Raw genomic sequence first — 11,529 nt, forward strand, 5'->3', positions numbered from 1 at the left:
CTACTTGGAAACAACCAAATTATCTAATTGATACAAGCTTAACAGAACACCTGCAGAAACAGGGGCGGATTTAGCATGTGGTGGCCCCTACAGGGCGGAATGCATTGGGGGGGGGCCCTTACACATAAATAAGAAAATATATTTTTTTACTTATTAAATAACATTTATTATCATATTTAGTATAATACTATAGTAGTAAAAGAAACAACAAATACTAATTATAACAATGTATTTAATGAACTTATACATAGTTCGAATACCAGTACTCAGATCTACACTGATGCATCTAGAACTGAAATGGGTATAGAACTTGCAGCAGTTCACCTTAAAAAGTAATTAGTAACTAACAGTTCAAGCTTAATAATTTAAGTAATATTTAAACAGCCGAATGCCTAGCACCATAATATAATATATTATAAAATCAATGCTGGCACTATTAAAGTAACCCATACCCAATTACCTTTAGAGACCAATGATATAAAAATATATATGTTCGACTCACTCAATTCTTTTACTATAATCTGTAATCCAAAAACATTTTTAATCTTCTTTCCAAATCAAACAAATACCTAACTCATTTGGCCTCCAGGTCATCGCAACATAAAAGCCAAAAGGAAATGAGGAGGCAGATAAAGCAATAAGAAATGCATTTATTATTATTAATTGCCCCCACACTGAAATAATTCCTTTTTCATCATTAAAAGAAATATTATAAATAAATATTACAAATTGTTTTATTGAACAAAAAATTGCACACGACCATGGAAAATAAATTAAGAAAAATTAAGCATTCTGTTAAACTCTGGTCGAAATACACTGATCTAAACAGAAAAAATGAGATAAATCTAAATCGACTTAGAATTGGACACATAAAATTCGTACACGGACACCTTATGATAGATACTATAGATCCACCCATCATATGCCCAACATACAATGAAAACTACTCAATCAAACATATCATAGCTCACTGCCCAAACTTCAACGAAGCTAGGAAAGACTTCAACATCCCTATATCCTTGACAACCTGTACGAAGCAATTGGTCCATTTTCAAACTATCAAAACATAATTTTATACCCTAAAAAAATTGAATTGTACAATAACATGTACAAAATGTAATACTCGTCAAAGCTAATAACCTATGTAGTTCAGTGGCGGCGTGAACATTGTTCGTTCATGAGACCAAAACAGTCTTAGGGACCACCCACCCCAGAAACCCTACCCGTCCGTAGGTATAATGGGGTGGCTACTAGTTGCGTCCCGCGGTAAAAATTTCTTCCGAATTGCGGCCCGAGTTTTTTTGGGATGCATACGAATTGCGGCCAGAGTTTTTTTGAGTTACCTATGAATTGCGTCCCGGAATTTAAAATTGAATTAATTATATGTATGTAATTATATTTTATTATGTTATAATTATGCATTGATTTTCATTCAAATATGCAAAAATATGCTAACAAAAATGCATGTTAATTAAATTTATTAAATTTAAAAATGACAAATATATATAATTCATTAAATGAGTAATCTGGACAAAAAAATGTATTAAATATATATCTATTTGAAATAATTGATATATACCTAATGTAGTTATTTAGCTATGTATTTTGTATAAAGTAGGATGTTGCATTTTGAACATTCACTCATCTAAATAAAAAGTCATGAACAATAATAAATTAAAATAAATTAAATATATTTTTTAATATTTCAAAGTTACCTGAAGAGTTACAGTTGATTACTAAAGACTTAAATTTTCAGTAAATATACTCTAAAATCGAGAAAAACTTCGTTCCACATCCGTTGAAGATATCAGGGCGTACATATAAAGTATACCAAGTCACTGCATGATAGGTCTTTCTGTTAAGATTAAATTATCTAGAATTGAAAAAACCCGGGCCGCAACTCGTCTGTACCCAAAATAAACTCGGGCCGCAATTCGGATTAGACCTTTTTTCGTAAATATTTTCGGGACGCAACTAGTATGCAGCCGTATAATGTGTACCAACACGACATCAACCTACGACCACCCACCCACCCACCCAAAAAGTCATGAGACCCGGGTCTCATAGAACCCTTGTCACGCCGCCACTGATGTAGTTAATGCTTAACTAATAAAGAAATATATATTATATACACACAGCTAGATGGTATAGGTATAATTTATTATAATCCTTACCGTAGTTATATAAAAATATTTAGTAAAAGTTCTTTGATTATATCATAATTTTGAAAGATAAATGTGACATATATCTATGACTAGGTCTATGTATGTCACTAATCATTATTATACCTAGCATGTTAATTAAATTTAAATGACTAGTTGAATATTAGTTAGTTTTTAATTTTAAATATCGGGAAGAGATTTTGGATTTACAAATCTATAATATATATAGTACTACACATAGAACTTTGACTTCAATAAAATTAACTAATGATTTATACTAATAATTATAATAATTAATAGGTAATTAATAAATACATAATACAACAACAATATATTAACAAATAAACTGTTTATACAATTTGTAAATATGTATACTATAGTTATAATTATTTATAAGATATAAATATGGCTATATGGGAGAGATTATGTTTTAGGATTTCAAAAATATCAATAATGACTATATAATAATGTATAGTGTATGTATCGTATCTATATTGAAAACTTTATTTTTTGCGCTTGTTAGATCACACCTTGAATTTGGTTCCCTGGTCTCCTAATTACATCACTTTTATTAGTTTTATTGAAAATGTTCAACATAAATTCTTAAAATTATTGAGTTACAAAATAAAGGTTCCATTTATTCCAAATAACTTGTGTAATATGCGAATAACTGAATTAGGCTTTATGTCTTTAGAGGTAAGAAGAAAAGTTGCAGATATTATGTTTATTTATATGATTTGTTGAATGGCCATATTTTTTCCCCAGAATTGCTCTCTATGATAGAGTTAAATACAGCAAATCATCGTTTAAGAAATTCAAACCTATTTCATGTATCATTTTACAAAAATAATTATAGCTCCACTTCTTTCTTCCCTAGAGCATTAAAACTAGCAAATCTTATTACTGAGCATGATTTTTTCTTTATGACACGTCTGGTTTTTAATAAAAATGTATATTTAGCTTTAAATTTAATTGTAAATTAATTATCGTTATTACTATTATTCATTTACCACTGTCCAATTATTATTATTTTGAACTGTATTTTCATTATTTTTTGTATTACTTTTTATTTTTGTTCTTACTGTAAAATACTTAAAAATGTAAACCTGATATACTGTTCACACAAAAGGGTTATTACCCGTTTATCATAAATAAATAAATATAAATAAATATTGACTACCTATTATCGTCTATCGATAGTTTTTCATTAAACAATTACTCTTGGAATTACTTTGAGAAAGAATACGTTTTAAGGCATCTTGAATGTCCAGATTTCATAACAACAATTTTAATAACTATAAAAAAATATTTGTCTATAAATAGTTTAAAAAGAAACAAAATATTTTTAAAATTATATCATGACTAAAAAAGCTTATATAAATATTTAGTGAAAATTTCCAATATCTATTCTTTTAAAAAATGTATTTTGTCAAAAACCGATGTTTTACCGTTTTTCTCTGGTTTGTTTTAATTCTGAGTAGAGCAGAAATGTATTGATTTCAGAATGATGTTTTTTAATTTTGTATCTTTTATCACTTTTTAGAGCAATACAAATTATTTGATTTAACCTTGAAGGTAATTTTGGTAGCGAATTGAATCTATAGTTAGTACTTTTGGAGTCAAAAATATAAATTCTCATTTTTTAAAATAACCTGTATAAAAAAACATTTTTTTAAAGAAAGCCCGGCAGGATGTTTAAGCAAAATCAGTTTACAATAAATTTGGTTTTGTTATTTTTTTAGATAAAAAAAGAAATAGCTTACACTTTTTATTTTTCCCAATTGCTTTGAAATAATATATTGGATTTCTTTATTTGTGACCACACCCACAGTCCACAAGCCACGCCAAATACAAACTTTAATTTTCCACGATGGATGGATAGAAGGAATAATCGACACCATGAAGAGATTTTTCTTAATTTTTAAGTATTAAATATTTTAATTGAACACTTAATTGTTTAACACATTATATACTTATAATATGACAAATGTGAAGTGGAAAACTATAATGGGTCATGGCCCATGGGTGATATTAAGACTCCAATCCCTAAGGGTTAAGTGCTTTTAACAAAATTTAGATTGAAGGTCGCAGGAAAAATGGGACATACTAATAAGATCGCATATATTGTATACGTGAGGTTACGTATATATTGTTATTCATATTCAAAATACTGAGTAAGAACGTAAAACAATTATTGATTATTATAGAGTAAGTATCTATATATTTTAATATAATATGAAAAAAAAAACAAATAAAGAAACGTGCATGGCTATATAGTGCACAATTACACATGATCGTATAAACGTATAAATAATATATTTTCTCTGTGCATTATATTAATAATATGTCAGAGTTATATATGAATTACCTATACATAAAGAAATCAGATGTGGTCAAATTATTTTGGAGGGTGTATTGCTGATTTCTTTCCATATCTATACAGTATTTATTTATTAAAAATATAATTTATGATTATCAGATTTTGAACATTGAAAAAAGGTCATAGGGCATCTATCGCCCGCCCGTTTGACAACCATTATATCAATTAATGTATGACAAGTGGAAACTTTGTACTCTTTCTGTAGGCAGACCGTCGTTAGGTTCTTTTACTAGTGACTATTAATTGCCTATCGTAGTCTCAGTGTCTCGTCTACAGATGGAACTTAAATAATCAAATATTTTAACTTATAATTAGTGTCAATCAGTAATCACTGTTCACTTTATTTAAGAATTAAAATCTATCATGTACCTAATTGACTTAACTTATACACGATTATAAGATGAAGTATTTTTAAACTTATATTACAATAGATTATATTTTTATACAGTTATCGTAAAACTTTTATCATTGTTTTCGACTTTTTGAGCTTAAAAACACCCGTCTTAATATCACATCCAACTTTGAACTAGACCACACTTTTTTATTACAATTAATCTTTGTTCTTTACCTCTATAAAACACGGCTATGACGTATATGCTATAATGTGTTATTCACACACAGGTTTGATAAATTTAACGTCTCATTAAAAATTTAATTTCAACGAATCATGATGGTTCATCATTATTAATACCAGAAGGGCGATTAAAAATCTAAAGATCCATTAAATTTTAATAGATGCACCTTTAGGGCGACCATATATATACGTATATTATTTGAATTAGGGTGCCTCTGCAGCTCTGCATTTTTGTTTGTAAAAAACAACTTTATCTGTAATCTCTAACGAGTGACCAAACAAAAGCTTTGAAAACAGACACAGATTATTCATTACTTATCTACTATTGATGAATCAGTAAAAGTTAATTTTTAATCTTTTCAATAACATTCAATTACTGTGTTGTAGTTGATCTCTCGAGTAGGTAACCGCAACAGAGTTGAATTTTAAGTTCCATGAGATGAATATAATAAATTGTTCTATAAAAAAAGCTATACTGAGCAATAAACGAAAATTTTGTAAAAATATGAACTTCAAACATTTATTGACGAATGGCGAAAATTATAAATACATTTTTTCGATATTTTTAAATCACCATATTTAACTACATTTATGACTTATGAGGAACCTTGTATTATATTTCAAACTTTTTGATCATAATTGCTATCAACATTAATAAAAAAAACTATTAAAAACGAAAATCTTGAATAGTCATCATCCATGAACACTAGTCTAAATATTTCAAAATCTAACTAGGCATCAGCCGATATACTATCTTGAATTGTATAATGAATACAATATTCAGAAAACAATATCATAATTTGTAAATGAACGTTTTAAGTAACATCAATTACTTAAATTATTTACATTAATTATATTTTATTGATAAACTCATTTGAATATTGTTATTTATAAGTTTATAACCAAATAAATTTGCACTAAAATATTCAAACATGTAATACATTTAAAAAACTATATAGGTTTATGCACATATATACCCGGACGGTACCTAATACTCATCAGTATATTAATAATTATTTAACTCATTAACTATAACTTGTATATATTTCAGGGTGTGTTTTATATTTTTTATGCACCTTTTACGGTAGAAAACTACATTTTTTAAAGTAAATTATGGAAGATATATCATACTTATTTAATTAATATGATATTTTAAGTCCACTTAAATATCAGCTATTATAGCTAATTTATTAAAATGTTTAGTTTATAATGTCATAGTTATAATGTTTAAGTAATATCTTTGTTGAAAGTAAAACATGGTATGTGAATTGTTATGAATGATACCCATCTAATACAAAAATTATAAAGTAAGTGACGGTATAAGGTATTACAATAGATACACCTCACGCAATATGTAAATATCGTATCACATACGCACCAGAATGATACTACCAGTAACATACTTAGACCTCAATTTTAGGGGGCGGAATTAATTTTAAATTTCATCCAAATTTATACTTAAAATAACTATCAATAAAGCTGTGTTCGCATAATTAAATTTTCATTCCTTGGTAATAAAAGTTGAACGTTTTATAAATTTTTAACAACTAAATAATTTGTAAATTTCCAATTAAATAAATATTGTGGACATTTTAACTTTAAACAATCATATATATATATAATGTGCCTATATGTATTTTTAATATTTTCCAATTGCTATTGTATATCAACTTATGGGTAACCTTGTATTAACTTTTCAACTTTTTTGACCCAACGAATATCATTTTATTGACATTTATAGAATAAAAAACTAAAAAACGGAAAATTTCAAATGTCTATATAAATAACTAAAAAATTGTTGAAATATTATAAATTGTTTATTAATTAATTAAAATGGTTTATCAAATTGAACTCATTTAGCTGATAACTTGCCAACAACAAAAACATGTTTATTACAACATCGCATTATCGAACCAATATAGTATATGATAGTACATTAGCATGATTAAGATTTTTACTGACATTTGTGATAAAACAGGATTTTATTTAGTAATTTAAATGTAGTAGACATTACTTTATCGTCCCGTTTATTATCACCCTTAGTATCTATTTCCATTAAAAATCAATGTACATAAAGCGCATTTCTTTGTAACAGCAATAAGTATGAACAATCTAATTGAATGGCATAAGATTCAATTTTTTTTTTCAAATATTCGAAAAATATTTATTTTTTTTTTAATTTATGAAATTAAGTTATTTAATATTCTAACTACTATGCCAAGATGGACTTTTTATTAATCATATTTTTAAAACACTTCAAATAATATTAATCAACCAAGTTAAAGCAAATTATATTTTCGATTTCAATAAGAATAATAATTATGTTGCTTATCAAAACACGAATTGCATGCTTCAATCAATCTCGATTGGAACGTTGATTGTTTATGACAATCTGCACATATCTAATTATCAGTGGAGCTTTTAAGTAAAATTAAATTTTAATTCAGATAATATTTTTAACCTTGAATATTAATTGAAAAAAAAAGATTTTAATGCATATAAAAATGAAAATAATTCGTTACATTTATTTAATAATTGTTCAAAGTGACCTCGATTATGTGTAACGTAGTAGTGTCACTAGTGTTGAAGTTTTTGGACAAAAGTATTCTTAATATTTCTTAATGTCTCAGATTAGATATTTTGAATATATCGTTAAATTCTGTGTTGAAGATGAGGCAATGAACACGATGGATACACATCATTGTTTGTACATATTATTATGAGAGACGAGAGGCTATAGGTAATAATAGTTGTATATTATGTACGTATATATACGATTTTATAATACATATTATATTCTTCAAGTAACTGCGCTTATATTGATTATTCCGAGTTTTTAATGAGTTCATTCGAGTTCACATTATAATATAATCATAAAAAATCATTTTTAGCTCAAACTGAGTGTAAGTTAAAAACCAATCCTCGGTCTTTTTGGGACTTGGTCCGGAAGAATAAATCCAGAGACGGGATTCTTTATACTGTTCATTTTGACGAAAAGATTGGTTCCTACTCCGAATCAGTTTCTAGCCTCTTCTCAGCACCGTGTATGCCCCTCCCTCTTCCAAAAAAATTCCTGATATTTCTTTTTCTCTTAATCTAACAAGCAACTGTTCCTTTACCACGGATGATGTTGAACTGTGTATGTGTTTATCTATGTAAAAAACTTATAAATCTGCCGGTCCTGATGGTCTGCCAAGTACGTTTCTACATAACATAAGATACACTCTCTGCTTCCCTTATGGTTGATACTTCAACGCTCCCTTGACACGGGAACAATCCCATCTTTATTTAAGATTAGTTCAGTCACGCCAGTACATAAAAGACTGGTGTTAAAACTGATGTACTGAATTATAGGCAGATTACTATCCAAAATTATATTGCCAAAATCTTTGAGCTGCTTGTCCTGAAATGTATTCAGCCATCGGTAAATTCTATCTTAGTCGATGAACAATATGGTTTTAGGTCTAACCGTTCTGCTTCTACGAGCTTCTAGTTTTTCATAATTTTATACTGGATGCCTTTGAAAACCGAACTCAGGTGGATGTTATTTTTTCGGATTTCTCCAAAGCGTTTGATCGTTTAGACCATAAAATATTAATTGAAGTTTTATATAAAGCTGGATTTGGGGAGCCAATTCTATCTTGGTTCAAATTTTATTTATCTGGTAGGGTCCAATATGTTAAAGTCTTGGGATGTAAATCTAAAGTAGTCTGTGTACTTTCAGGTGTTTCTCAAGGAGGCACTTATCCCCATTGTCGTTTTCTCTATTGGTTAATGGTCTAAAATTGGTTATCCCTGATTCTAAGTTCCTTATGTTTGCTGACCATTTGAAAATTGTCAGGACTATCGAGTCTGTATCTGATTGTGTTACCTTCCAGAATAAGCTCGATGTTCTTGTTTTGTGGTTCAATTCTATAGGACTAAGCTTCAATGGAAGAAAATGCCAATCTATGTCTTTTTCCCGTAATAGAAATATTATTAACCACACGTACCTGATAAATAGGTCAAGCATTAGTATTGTTACTAGGAAGTAGGAAGAAAGCCTTGGTATTCTTTTTTGTCCGAATCTTGATTTTCATTATCATATAAAGGCCGTTTGTTGTCGTACATTAAAGATGCTCGGCTTTGTCATACGCACGACAAAAGATTTTATACTCTCTAGTTTTCTCAAAGCCTTATATTGCTCTCTTGTTCGGCCTCTACTGGAATATTATTCTATTCTTTGGGACCCTTTTACGGTCACTGACTCTTCTTGCATTGAGAGAGTTCAGAGGCGTTTTTGTTCTTCGGTGTCATTTATTTTAAATATTCCACATCCATCGCATTATTATGGGCCTGTTATGAATAAACTTGGACTCTTGTCCCTGGCTGAAGAAGAGTAGCAGCTAACATGGCGTTTTTGCATAAGCTTATTGACGGAAGTGTGGATGCTCTCTTTCTCCTTTCTCTAGTTAATTTTAAGGTTTCCTCTCACTTTACTAGGTCTAATTCTCCCTTTGTTATTCCCTTCCACAGCACCAACTACGGTATAAATAATTCTATTCACCGTATGATGCACACTTGTAACGAGCACCTAAGCTTCTTTTAAAACGCTTTATTAATACTATTTCAGTCTGTTTTATTATTTTTACCTTTAGTTTACTTTTTTTTTTAATTTTTTTTTTACCTACTTTTAATTTACATAATTGCAATTTGTCTATTTTATATACTTTTAAGGCGTTTGCTTACTATATTGTTATATTTTTCTTAATCTTTATTATAAATTGTTTTGTACTTTTGAGCTCCAAGCCCGTTCACAAATAAATACTATTATGATTATATCATTTGTATGTCACACCCACACGAGTACACGACACAATTAATTTCTACTACCGCAGAATGCGACACACGCTATAATACTGTAATATTGTGATATTATATTATGTAGTACGCAATACGCATAAGCCCTAATATATATAGTAGGTGTTGTATACCGTATACAGTATACGTTACATACGGACATACGATATTGTTGGTATTATAGGTAGGTGTAGCACAAAATAATTTTTGGTTGAATGTAATGTAAATCGTACTATTATATCAACAGGTGTTGACCGAATCCGTATAATAAACCTGTGCTGTTGCTAAACGATTCGAACTGCAGTTTACCCGCACTCACGCCCATTTGTATGACTATTTGTATTGTTATTATACATTTGCTCATAAGTTTATTGCTTATTACTTTATTAGTTTTAAACCTATGCACTATATTGATAAATGATAGTGCATGAAGCATACTGCGATTAATAACAAAAAATAATATTATATTATTACGATAATATTTATGATAGACATAATAATATTTTGTCTAGTTGTATATACTATATTATCTAGGCGCTAATCACGGGGGAGCAAAGGCGACTTGGCCCCCTTCCAAAGTCATAATTAGCCCTCCCAATTTTTTAGTGTCCCACAAACTATTAAAAACTCAATGTATAAATAGTCAAGGTCTAAACCCTCCCACCAAATTTAACCAATTTGCGTCTATGTATATTACATCCCCTATATACAAGATTATTCACCAACTATACTCATCTCCATATTTTCGTTATATGTATTATGTATTTATTCAAATTCCGATTTAAATATACTTAAAAACGTCATAATTTCAAAAACTTGAATAATTTAAGAAAAAAATATTTTTCGTGGCAATTAAGGTTACAAAAAAAATAATTTTTCGACAATTTACAGTGAAATAGTGAATTTAAATAAAGAAGTATCACCACAAGTCCACAAGACACGTATATGTCCTTCTATTGTGTGGAAAATCTCAGTGTGACACTGAGTCAGTGTTTTAAAATTTGGTTCTTAACAGTATAATATACTTAAAAATTCCAAAAATTAGAAATTGAACTATTTAATAGATAATGATGATTGAGCATACTTGCTCAATCACTCAGTGTGATGTATATATTAGGTAATCGATTATTATTTAACTGAAGCGTGTACCCAAAAATAGTATAGGTATATAATACCTAAATGATTATTATTAATCGTTATACACCGACTAAAATAAATTATTAAAAAAACGGGTAGCACACTCGTCCATATAGGTATTTAATATTTATTAGATCAGCGTGAGCATGCATTTACGCATAATTAACGTTACACCTATTACCTACAATCTCGCCGATCTCAGATCCAATACACAAGACATACCAGTTGGCAGTTACCACGTTTGTATAGGTATACAATATACCTATAATATATATATATATATAATATGTATATGATACTAAATATACTAAATACACCTGCAGAAGCGCTACCGTGCAATTACAATTTATGCGTTAACGTATATGCAGTATAGGTTCGTGTTGTATTTGTACATAAGTTATTAGAGGATACATGGGTAAAATATTGTAATAATAATA

The sequence above is a fragment of the Diuraphis noxia genome, unplaced genomic scaffold (genome assembly GCF_037042655.1).
Source record: "Diuraphis noxia isolate RWA-SAM2 unplaced genomic scaffold, SU_Dnox_SAM2 contig0002, whole genome shotgun sequence".
Taxonomy (NCBI): Eukaryota; Metazoa; Arthropoda; class Insecta; order Hemiptera; family Aphididae; genus Diuraphis; species Diuraphis noxia.